Source organism: Pleurodeles waltl, chromosome 10, assembly GCF_031143425.1.
Source record: "Pleurodeles waltl isolate 20211129_DDA chromosome 10, aPleWal1.hap1.20221129, whole genome shotgun sequence".
NCBI lineage: Eukaryota > Metazoa > Chordata > Amphibia > Caudata > Salamandridae > Pleurodeles > Pleurodeles waltl.
Genome location: NC_090449.1, coordinates 465,375,668 through 465,387,940, shown reverse-complemented (window position 1 = coordinate 465,387,940; position 12,273 = coordinate 465,375,668). Strand labels below are relative to the sequence as shown.

General features: G+C 47.4%; 1 non-coding gene across 1 annotated transcript; it reads right to left on the bottom strand.

Annotated features, from left to right (window-relative positions):
* Window positions 1-791: 791 nt before the first annotated feature.
* On the bottom strand, window positions 792-925 carry LOC138262567 (U8 small nucleolar RNA). Its single transcript, XR_011199269.1, has one exon. It is a non-coding gene; the product is annotated as a U8 small nucleolar RNA (small nucleolar RNA).
* Window positions 926-12,273: the final 11,348 nt, after the last annotated feature.

The window sequence follows — 12,273 nt, the reverse complement described above, 5'->3', positions numbered from 1 at the left end:
CGTCACTTTGTAAATATGGCGCAGTCTGTTTCTCCTTCCATTGGCACATTAGCATAAAAAAATGATGCTAATATGGCGTTGGAATGGCACAAGGCCACCATAAATCTGGCCCTATGTATATACAATTACAATTAAAAGCACACACTTCACCGCCCAGTTGTTAACTCTTCGCACTATCACTTAAAAAAGACAAATCTTTGTCATCACAAAGCTTTGAGGGATTCGCTCAATTAAAGCCAGAACCAACTCCAAAGCATAATTTACAATTGTATATTTTACAATTTAAGTTTGTAGATCAACTTGTAGTTCATATTTTCATTTCATTCAGGAAGCAGCCCCCCTGGCATGATGCCTTCTTTAGCTGTCTATGCAGCTTCCTTTCACAGCAAAGGATACTCAATCAATGAAAGTTAACGATCGGCTGGGGGAATGCGCGACCCCCTTTCCAGGGCTCCATGGGCCCCCTTGGTGTCGCGACCCACAGATTGAGACCTCTGCGCTAGGGGCTCTTAAATATGCCCCCAAGTATTTTGGTCAATGTCAATAGATCTGGCTCTCACACCAATGCTAAATCCTAAACCGCCGGTTTAAATCATTAAAATTAAATTACAATTGTCTGTTAGGTTAACATATAAGGAAATTTACACCACAGATAACCAACTGATTCAGTAACAACAGACAAATGAAATCATACCCACTAGCTACTATTATCTGTATAATAATCTTACTTATATTAGAATGGATTTAAGATTTTCATTACCTTTCACCAATAATTGAGAACCATCAGTAAAACCAGACAGGAGACCTTAAAGCAGTTGTTAGACACCTCAGGATCGAAGAGCGTAATCATAATCTCATTCTGCTCCCATCATCATGTTCTGTTTCTCCGAAAGGAATAACAGGTAAGCATTAACCTCACTAACAATATTGCAAGATATTGAGCATATAATACTTAAAGTACTGAGATCCTGAGAAACATAGCGCAATACAAATTTCATCCAACAGGAATTTTTATTGTTTATTTCGAGTCTGAAAAGCCTTTAAATTCTATGTCAGGACCGGAGGCGAGGATTATGCAGATCTTTCTTCACTGTTTATTTTACAGCAGGTTCAAAGTTCAAACAAAAAACATAAGAACCACAAATCCCATGAGTCCGTTGTCATGGCAACCATAGTCCAATGAACTCCGATAATGCCAACAGTATAAATACCCAAAGTAACGTCACTCTTTCTCTTTCTTCACTGCTCCAGTGACAGATAAGTGTCTTTCTGCCTCTGAGATTTTTCTACATATTTGATAGCGTGTATTTGACGTTTGCTGCATTTGGCTTAGTGCACCTTAACAGGTGTTTTCTCATTGTTGTAGCAACGCTGTTGCTAGATGCGCTGTAGGCTTGTTTGACAGCCCGAGCGCATTTTCAAACGGCGACGCATCGGGCCCGCTAGAGGCCGCACGTCACAGTAATAAATGCGTTTGCAATGCTCGAGTCACTTTGCGCTCGGCGCTGCATTTCTTACCGCACTAGCGGCTTTATTAGGAGCCTAGATTCCATTCCGCTCCTTCCAACCCCCCACTGGACACCGCGTTGTTGTTGATTTCACCTTAGAGCAGGAAGTGCACTCTCAGGCCTCGTGCACACACTTAAGGGCGTCTGCTCTATTTTTCAGGCTTGTGGGCCTAGTTTCGGCTCCGCATCAGACAGGAGAGTGGGGGGCTACCCCTGGATTTTTCTGGGCGTTTTTCCTGTCTTTGACCCCAGAGTCTCAGTATGCAACCTACCCAGGAGCACGACTCCTTTTCCCTTATGTCCCCTGGTGAGGGACCTTCGCACCGCGTCCTCCCCCCGGGGTGGATGTGTTCCTGTTGCAGGCTATCGCCCAGGCTCTGGCTCCTATTAAGGAGAGCGTGGCAGAGCTTGCGGAGCAAGTCTCCAAAGGGCCAGGCATGTTTGGGGTGATCGGGGTTGCCTCTGAAGCATCCCTCAAGAAATCATGCAAGCGCGCAGCAGGGCACCTTGGAGACGTCGAGCTACTTGCCGGGCTCCCCAGTAAGAGTGCGCGCGCACAAGTGCACTTACCCTTCCGGGAGGGCTCCGAACCTGGTGTTACAGGTGAAAAGCTTCACCACAAATCGGACCTTACTATGGGTTCACCTTTGGGCGTGGTTGGAGACTCTGAGGGGAACTCTTCCTCGGTCGAGGAGGTGGAAACGGGTCATCCTTGGCGTCCTGGCGCTTCCCTACCGGACACGCAGGATCTGGGAGAGTCGGATTTGGACATTTTCGAACCGGAGGGAATTTATCACCCTGAATTCACCCTGAATGGCACCCGGATCAGAAGGTGGCTGTCAATGTGGCGAGTAAAATTTGCCAACCTCTAGACAGAGAGGTGCGGGCCCGTCTGAGGGCTGAATGTCCTCGTCCTACCCTTCCTGACAAAGTAGCAGCCACACCTGACATCGACCCAAAAATGTGTACTTTCTTCGCAAAGTACGTCAAGGACCCCAAGAAAGGGATAGACAGATCTTGGCGGGCGTGTCAGGACAAGCTCATGGACATCGTCAGCCCCTTAACTCAAATTATACAATTGGCGGAACGTGCCAAACTGTCAAATATACCACTTCAGACGGAAGTCATGGCGGGATGGGCCTAGAGGGCGTTATGTCTTCTCGGCAACACCAGTTGCGCTATCTCAGCTTAGAGGCGCTGCTCCCTACTCATAAAGAAAGACCTCAAGTTAGGGGAGTTATCATCTTCAGAGGCGGGAGCGGTGGCACAGGGTAATTTGTTCAGAGACCCTTTTGTCAAGGAACTCGGCAAATTCGTGCCCACTTTTTCGGCCCTCGATAAGGCCCAGTCATCAATAAAAAAGATTTTTCCCGGCAAGATTTTTGGTGGGGGCGGACGAGGAAGGGGTCGCTCTTCTGGCCGCCAATTCCAGCAAGGCCCTGCCTCTTACAGACAATCTGGATGGTGAGACGGTCACCAGGGAACCTTCTCCTCCAACAGGGGCAAAGGAAAAGGCAAAGCTGGTAGAATCGCCCGCGGAGCAGCCAACACCCCAGAAGGCGCTTCGGGTAAGGATTCCCCCTTCTTTCCCTCAAGAACTGGGGGGGCAGCTACGTTTGTTCAAACGAAATTGGGAGCTTCTAACCTCAGATGCGTGGATTTTGCAGACGGTGTCAGGCTTCCACATAGAGTTTTAGGGAACTCTGGTTCAGGAGGTTCTTCCCAGGCCTCTAGTCTTTTCTGCATCAGATTCCAACCTCATAGATGCGGAGGTCCAAGAGCTTCTGCACATAGGCACTATATGTCCCTCATCTCTCCACCCAAGAGGCTTTGTCAGCAATCTTTTCCTAGTACAAGAGAAAGACAAAGGATTTCGTCCGGTGATAAATCTTCGTTCCTTCAATGACTGGGTGGTATATCGACATTTCAAAATGGAGGGTATTCATCTGCTACGGGATATCCTGCTCCGAGGAGATTAGATGGTCTGTCTGGACCTCAAGAGCACTTATCTCACGGTTGCCATTTTTCCCCCTCATCGCAGGCTCCTGCAATTTCTGTGGAAGGGTCAGGTGTTCGAGTTCTCCTCTCTCCCGTTCAGACTATCATCAGCCCCTTGGTGCTTTACCAAGCTCCTCAAACCGGTGGTGGAATTCCTCCGTTCTCGGGGGATCCACCTCATCATATAACTAGACGATATCCTTTTGATGAACCAGTCCAAGTCCCAGCTCATATCCAACGCGAACATGACTATTGCGTTATTAGAGGATCTGGGATTTGTGATCAACCAACAGAAATCCGATCTGCTTCCCTCACAGTCAATGTTTTTCTGGGTTTCCTTATAGTTTCCCAGGCAGCTTCTCTGAGTCTTCCACTCCAGAAGATTGCAAAAATCAAGAAGGAGCTGAGGATAGTCTTGAGACGCGACAGGATTTCATTTCGGCAACTCGCCAGAGTGGTGGGGTTACTGTCCTCATTGATTCAGGCCATTTTTCCAGGCCCACTTCATTACAGGGCTCTCCAGCGTCTCAAAGCTCATCACCTTCGCCGTGGTCTCTCTTACTCCGAAATGATCTCTCTCAACCCGGAGGCCAGGACGGAGTTACAGTGGTGGCTGGACAACATGGAGGAATGGAATGGCAGGGCCATTTTTGGGACCTCCCTCGACCTAGTCATAGAGTCGGATGCCAGCCTTCACGGCTGGGGAGCCCGATGCAGGGATTTATCTTTTGGGGGACGGTGGACCCCTCAGGAACTCAGCATGCATATCAATTGTCTGTAGCTCCTAGCGGGCTCATTTGTGATCAAGTCCCTGACTCGGGACAAGGTTTCTTGTGTGGTGCTCCTTCGGATGGACAACGTGTTGGTGGTGCAGTACATCAACCGACTAGGGGGCACTCGGTCAAAGGCCCTGGCGGACTTGTCGAAGGACTTTTGGCACTTTTGCCTTGCGCACCAGATATCCGTCACAGCGGAGTATCTCCCGGGCTCCCAGAATTTCACGGTGGACTGGAATTCCAGGTACCTGATGGATTCCATCGATTGGCAGCTGGATCCGAGGATTTTTCAGGTGGTTATGGCTCGGTGGGGTCCTTGTTCAGTGGACCTCTTTGGATCCAGGTGGAATGCCCAACTTCCTCGGTATTTCAGCTGGTGTCCTGATCTGGGGGCAGAAGCAGTGGATGCATTCCTGCAGAACTGGGGCCCATTCATGGGGTATGCTTTTACCCCTTTTCTGCTGATTCCGAGAGTCTCGACCCAGGTACATCACCAGGATGCGACGGTCATCTTAGTGACTCCCCTGTGGCACTCTCAGACATGGTTTCCAACCCTTCTGGAACTCTTGTGCGACTTCCCTCTTCGCCTTCCGCTCTATCCCTCAATCCTTCGGGATTCGATGGGCCAATTCCACCCTATGGTCCTTCAGGGTCACTTGCCTCTTGTAACCTGGAAGATTTCAGGAATCGATGGCAAGATTGACGACTTTTGCAAGAAGCTCAAGGTTTCATTGCCCAGGCCTGAGTTTCAGGGACTGGTAAGAGATACAGGTCTGCATGGTCTCGATGGTCTCGCTGGTGTATGGACAGGCATACAGATCCCATGGGGGCCCACATTACCGACGTTCTGAATTTCCTAGCAGAACTAGCGGCTGCGGGCCTACTGTACTGTACGGTGAATTCCTTTAGGTCGGCTATCTCAGCGGGGCATCCCCCTCTTGACAATCAACCAGTGGGAGCTCACCCTTGGGTGTGTAAGCTTCTCAAGGGTATCCGTCTCTCCCGTCCTCCACAACCCAGATACTCGAAGCTATGGGATGTCAACCTAGTTGTGCGTCTGTTATCCTCCTGGCAGGACAATCAATACCTTTCTAGGAAGGAGTCATCGGCTAAATTAGCCATGCTGCTGTGCCTCATATCCTGCAAAAGGGTGTCGGATGTCAGAGCCCTAGACGTCTCGGGTAGAGACTTCTCTCCAGAGGGAGTAACAATTACAATCGCCCGAAGGATCAAATGTAATACCAGATCAGTGTCTTACCCGGCATTTCCTTTCGCTCCCAAACTTTGCGTAGTGCGATGCTTAAGGAGGAGATAACAGCTGACCTTCATCTCCCGGGTGAACGTCAACTGTTGATCTCCCTGAAGAAACCTTTTAAAGTGGTCTCCTCGCCTACCATTGCTAGGTGGATCAGATGGATCCTAGCGGAAGCTGGTATTGACATTCAGGTCTTTGGAGCTCATTCGGCTAAGGGTGCTATGGCCTCCGAAGCGGTTCAGGTGGGCGGGAGGCTGGAAGACATCATGAACGTGGCGGATTGGTCCTCGGAGTCGGTCTTTAAAAAATTATATTTTAAACCTATTCATGAGGCGGCCTCGTTGGTGGAGAGTAAGCTTTGAACTTTCATAATCCTCGCCTCCGGTCCTGACATAGAATGCAAAATTTCCTAGCTAATGTGAAAAGGACACGGAGGCGAGGATTATCCCACCCTACACGTAATACGTGTTCTGCCCACCCAGAGATGATGGATTGGAACCTGTTTGAAAGTGGTATTCTTGGTTATGTGGTACCGTATATGTTCAGGGTTATAGATCTTGCTTTTGTTGAGCATAACGGCGCTGAATTTCTCTAACTAAGGTTTATGGACCTTGCATTTGTTTTGCATAAATGTATTGAATTAATCTATAGAATGTTTTTCTTTATGGTCTAAAACATGTTACATATATGAATACAGATCTTAAGTTCGTTATGATTCCTGATTTGCTGTGGTCTAACGTTCTATAATTTTTCATAGGACTGGAGACAGTGGCCACTTCATGTACAGATGTCCCTTCGCAGTGAAGTCGAGGGAGAGTGACATTACTTTGGGCATTAATACTGATGGCATTATCGGAGTTCATCAGACTATGGTTGCCATGACAATGGACTCATGGGATTTGTGGTTCTTATGTTTTTTGCTTGAACTTTGAACCAGCTGTATAATAAAGAGTGAAGAAAGATCTGCATAATCCTCGCCTCTGTGTCCTTAATAGAATTGAAACTTTCCTTCACGTTAGCTAGGAAATTTCGCATTTAGCTTTATTCTTATGAATAACCATAGACGTTTAGCCAAACTGCTTCTCCCGTGGTTCGCAATAGTCTGTGTGAGATTTATTTACATATAAGAGCGTCTCAAGTAGCCCGTGGTGGAGGCGGTTGGGAGGGGGTAGAATCAATAGAAGCGCTTAGCTAACAAAGGCAACCATGTTGCAATTTACAAAAAGCTCTTCACCACAGTAGACAAAGGTCAGTTTTGGAATCATTAATTTTTAGTACAGTTTGGTAAGGCAGTGAGATGCTTGTCTTGCAAACTTTCAAAGGTAAATCTTTCAAAGGTTCAACTTTTTTTATTACAATTTGGGTCTTTCAGAAGTTAATGATATACCCATTTTAGCATTCTTAAACAGAGACGGATTCAACGATAGAAGAAGAATAGAAACAAATTGAAAGTTCATACAATGATGTTTCCCTGCAATTTCTTTTAATGTCACGTTTGATATGCAGTGTGTTGCAAGGTGATTTTGAGGTGTTTCCTCTCTGAAAGTCTCCCAGCTGTCAATGCGCATGACGCATGCATATTAAAAGGCCTCTAAATTTCTTTCCAATATTTACTCAAATGTTCATGCCTTTTGAAAATACACTTCCCACAAATATTCAACAATAGTAGTTAGAAATAGATCGTCTGTCACCCTTTTTCAAATGCTTTTTGGATATTCATTCTTTCCCCCTCCATTGTGTTTTTTAGAAGAAATATGGAAATACATTACTTTCCACAGCTTCAACTATCCCTTTTCTCCCTACGTTCCTCGCGTCAAGCTGCACAGCCCCGACCAATCAGAACCTGAGCAGAGAGTAAAACAAAAATCTTTAACTCACAGTAAATGAGAAACCTGTTCCTTGAATGTAGGTTTTTCTTGCAGACCCTACTGCACGTTCATAGATCAACAGCTTTGTTTTTTTTTGCATGTATCAGAGAATAAAGACAGTACACGGCCTTCACAAAAAAATAAATGCGGCTGCACAAAAAGGTCCATACAAACTATGACCCAGATCTAAGAGGGCCTAGTGCCGCCTTACGCCACATTAGCGCAATCATTTTTTACACTAATGTGGCCCAACGAGTCCAAAATCACCGCACCAGATTCACAAAGCGGTGCAATGCTTGCTTTGTGCCACTTTGTAACCCCTTGCCCCACGTAATGTCTGCGCCAGGCATAAAGTATGCAAGGGGGGCGATCCCCCATTAGGGGGGCTGAGAAAATGGCATAAAGAAATCTAAAAGATTTTTTTGTGCCTTTTCTTGTGGCTTTTTTAACGCCTGCACATAACAGGCGTTAAAAGGAGGCACAACATTATTTATAATGGGCCTCAATGTGCTTTGCAGGCTTAGCATAACATTTTTTTATGTTAATCCTGCAAAGCAGCAAACTATTGTCAAAGATTTTGACTCTAGTTCCCTAACTACTGCCATTGTGTGCCATATATTAAATATGGCGCATATATGTTGACAATATGGGGGAGCCAAGGGGTGCAAAAAAAGTGGCACAACAGTGCATGCAGCGCCACTTTTCTTAAATCAGGCCATGTGACTCTTTTGCCCTCTATTTCTAGGAAGTTCCATGACATCTGATTCGTAAACTCAAGCATAAAGTATGCTTGAGAATTGCTGGTACTGTCAGATTAGAAACACTGGACTTCTGTTTTTCTAGTAAAGCGTATTAGTTTTAAGAAAGTTGTCAGTATTTGTTCTTTTTTTATAACAAGCTGAAGATGACGAAACTAAGCAAGGTGAACTCATGATTGGTCTCTGGAGGTTTGAGATTATCGCATCTTTAAAGTTCTCTTCCTCACGCTACCATGACAATCACCTTCCCAGATAAGCCACTCGCAGTAAAGACCTAAGGCTTTTATGGTCACAATGGAAACTTGAACAGCAGTAAGTTTAATAGGATATCTGTTTCTTAATGCACCTACCTTTGGAAAATAGCCAAATTTCATGCCCTTACTTTTGATTTATGACACAGGCTGTTTAAGATTCTTGCTTTTGTTTCTGAAATTGAATTGTTGAGTTTTTTATTGTTTCTTAGCCACCCTCTGTTTTGTACATAAAATCATTTAGGAAATATGACCGGACCCGCCTCCCTCCCCTTCCTAATGGTGGCCACTGCGCAGCCGAACTGCTGGCGTGCCAAAAGGCAAGCCCATCTGCGCCCATCTGTGCCAAGCACCACAGACCCTGGCCCTCGCTCCATCCTACGGTTCAACGCCAACACTCAACCCAGGAAGATCCTCAGCCTGCCACCTAGTTACTCCAGGAACACTCATGAACCTTTTTCATGCCGTGCATGCTCCCGCACCCTCCAAGGACCACCTCATGATCCCATACCAAGCACGGACGACCACCTAAGTGCATACACCTCAACACACGCACCCTCATCAAGCACGCAGTAGAAGTCTGGGACACCCTCAACTTGACCGCTAGGATGTCACCTTCATCACAGACACATGGATCACACCCACCTCTGCCTCGGACATCATCACGGCCATCCCGGACAACTACAAAATCATCCACAAGGACACAGCCATCCAACCTGGAGGAGGTATTGCCATAGTCTACAAGAACACCCTCCGCCTGACAACCACCAACAAGTCACAGTCTCAGCAAAGCCAGGAACACTTACACTTCCAGATTCAGACAAACCCCAACTCCTCCCTCCATGGCCCACTCATCTACAGGCCGCCCGGACCCTAATCCTGCAAAGACATCGCCGACCTCGTCGCCCCCAAATCTCTCACCTCCTCCAACTATATCCTACTCGGCAACCTCAACTTCCAGCTTGATATCCATGATGACCCCAACACCACAAACCTCCTGGACAACCTCACCAAACTCAGCCTCAAACAACTTGTCAACCTCCCCACCATCAAAATCGGACACATCTTCAACCCCATCTTCTCAGCAGGGAACAACATCACCATCTCTCACACCTCTGAACATCATTGGACTGACCACAAGTGCTTCCACTTTACCTACACAAAGAACACTTCACTCCACCATACCCCCTAGGCAAACTCTGAGAGAAAGTTACAGAACCACAACTCACCAAAGCTCTCAACCACCCCCCCACCAGACGCAGCTGACGCTAATGAAGATGCATGCAATCTACACCGCTGGTTATCAGAATGTGCCAACAACGTAGCCCTCCTAAGGAAACCAGCACAAAACTGACATAGCAAAACACCTAAATGGTTTACGGCAGACCTTCAAGAATTCCAACAAGGAGGAATAGCAAATCAACCGAAGTCACCACCCATCACCAGAACATCAGAGCCACCAAAAAAGCCACCATTCATCAACGCCTCTGCACAAGCGCTCACAACAGCAAAGATCTCTTTTCATCGTCAAAGAATTCATGAAGCCCAGGACAGACACCTCATCCATCCCTCCTTCCCAAGACTTCTGCAATGACCTCACCACCTTTTTCCACCAGAAAATCCAGGACATTTACAAAGGTTTCCGGAACCAAAACCCACCTGCACTGCACACAAACACCACCACGGACCCAGAACTACACCAGACCCTGAGCTCCCCCATCACCAAAGTGGACACCCAAAGACTCATGAACTCCATACACTCAGGAGCACCCTTGGATCCGTGCTCTCATCACATCTTCAACCTGGCCAGCGCCATCATAGCACCTAAGCTCTGCAGAACTATCAATCGATCCTTTGAAACCGCCACCTTCCATTAGACTGGAAGCACACCGAGATCAACCCGCTGCTCAAGAAACCCACAGCAGACCTAAGGGAGCTGAAAAACTACAGGCCCATCTCTCTGCTCCCTTTCCCAGCCAAAGAAACAGAAAATGCTGTCAACCAGCAACCCACCAAATTCCTTGAATCACACCAAATCCTAGACCCATCCCAATCCAGATTCAGAAGCAACCATAGCACTGAAACAGCACTCCTGGCAGCAACCAACAACATTCGCATCATACTAGACCACGGAGGCACAGCCACACTCATCCTCCTTGACCTCTCTGCTGTGTTTAATACCGTCTCTCACTCCACCCTCTGTGCCACACTACCTGACGCAGGCATCCGAGATAAAGCACTGGATTGGATCAGGTCCTTCCTAGTCAGAAAAACATAGAATGTCAGACTACCACCGTTCACGTCAGAACCCAAAGACACATGCTGCGGAGGGCCCCAAGGATCATCACTGAGCCCAACGCTTTTCAACAACTACATGGCCCGCTAGCCAAGATCATCAAACAACACGGGCTAAACATAGTCTCCTATACCAACGCTACCCAACTGGTCCTCTCCCTGTCCGATGACTCCGCAAAGGCCAAGAGAAATTTCCACAACGGGATGAGAGCAGTTGCCCCTGAATAGAAGTCAGCTGCCTCAAACTCAACTCATCCAAGACAGAGATCCTTGTAATCGGCTCCACCCCTTCTACCTTGATTGACTCCTGGTGGCCCAAAGCACTGGGAAAAGCCCCCGCTCCCACAAACCACGCACACAATCTGGACTTCATCATGGACTCCTGTCTATCCATGACCCATCAAGTCAACGCTGTCTCATTGTCATGCTTCCACACCCTCCAACTCCTTCAAAAGATTTTCAAGTGGATCCCCTCCGACACGAGGAAGAAAGAGCATTCATCACTAGCAAACTGGACTACGGCAAAGCACTCTATGCCGGCATCACCAAGGAACTACAATCAAGATTACAAAGAATCCAGAATGCAGCAGCTAGACTCATTCTGGGCATCTCCTGAGACAGCCACATCTCCTCCCACCTCAGAGACCTACACTGGCTCCCAGTCAACAAGGACATCACATACAAACTCCTGATCCACACTTACAAGGCACTATACAACAAAGGACCGGCATACCTCAACCACCGCCACTCATTCTACGTACCCAACAGACATCTCCTTCCTTCCCAGTCTGCCCTCGCCACCATTCCCAAGATCCAGAAAAGCACAGCAGGAGGAAGATCCTTCTCCACCCTTGTGCCTGGACATGGAGCATGCTACCTTTCAAGCTCAGACAGACCGCATCACTGAAGAAGTTCAGGAATGGTCTCAAGACCTGGCTCTTCAATTCAGCAGCACACCCACAAACAGCGCCTTGAGGCCCCACAGGTGATTAGCCGTGCTTTAGAAATCACTGATTGATTGATTGATTATGATTTCTCCTTTCTTTAGTTGCAGATCGGTCACAGGATTGAATGTTTAATGTAGGAGGCTGACCTGGTTTGTAGTGAGTACCTAAGGTACTTACACCTTATACCAGGTTCAGGTATCCCTTATTAGTGAAATGTAGGCAGTATCTAGAATCCAGGCTCTCTAGGGGTTAGCTGTAGCTGAGCAGCCAAGGCTTATCTAGGAGACATGCAAAGCTCATGCAGTACCACTGTAGCCACACAGGACTCACACCCATGAAAGAAAATACTCTGGCCCTCATTACAACCCTGATGGTAAAGTCCGCTGACCGCCGTGCTGACGGCCGCCAACATACTGTGTCCACGGCAGAAATCCGCTACGGGTATTATGACCTACACTTAGAAATCCTCCACAATACAGACACCCACACAAGTCCACCACACCAAAGGTCAGTTATAAACTGGCGGTACCAAAACCCACACCATTATGCCAACAGGAATACGCCCACACTATCACGAATCAACGTGGCGGTCATTCAGCCATGGTAAACCATTGGCT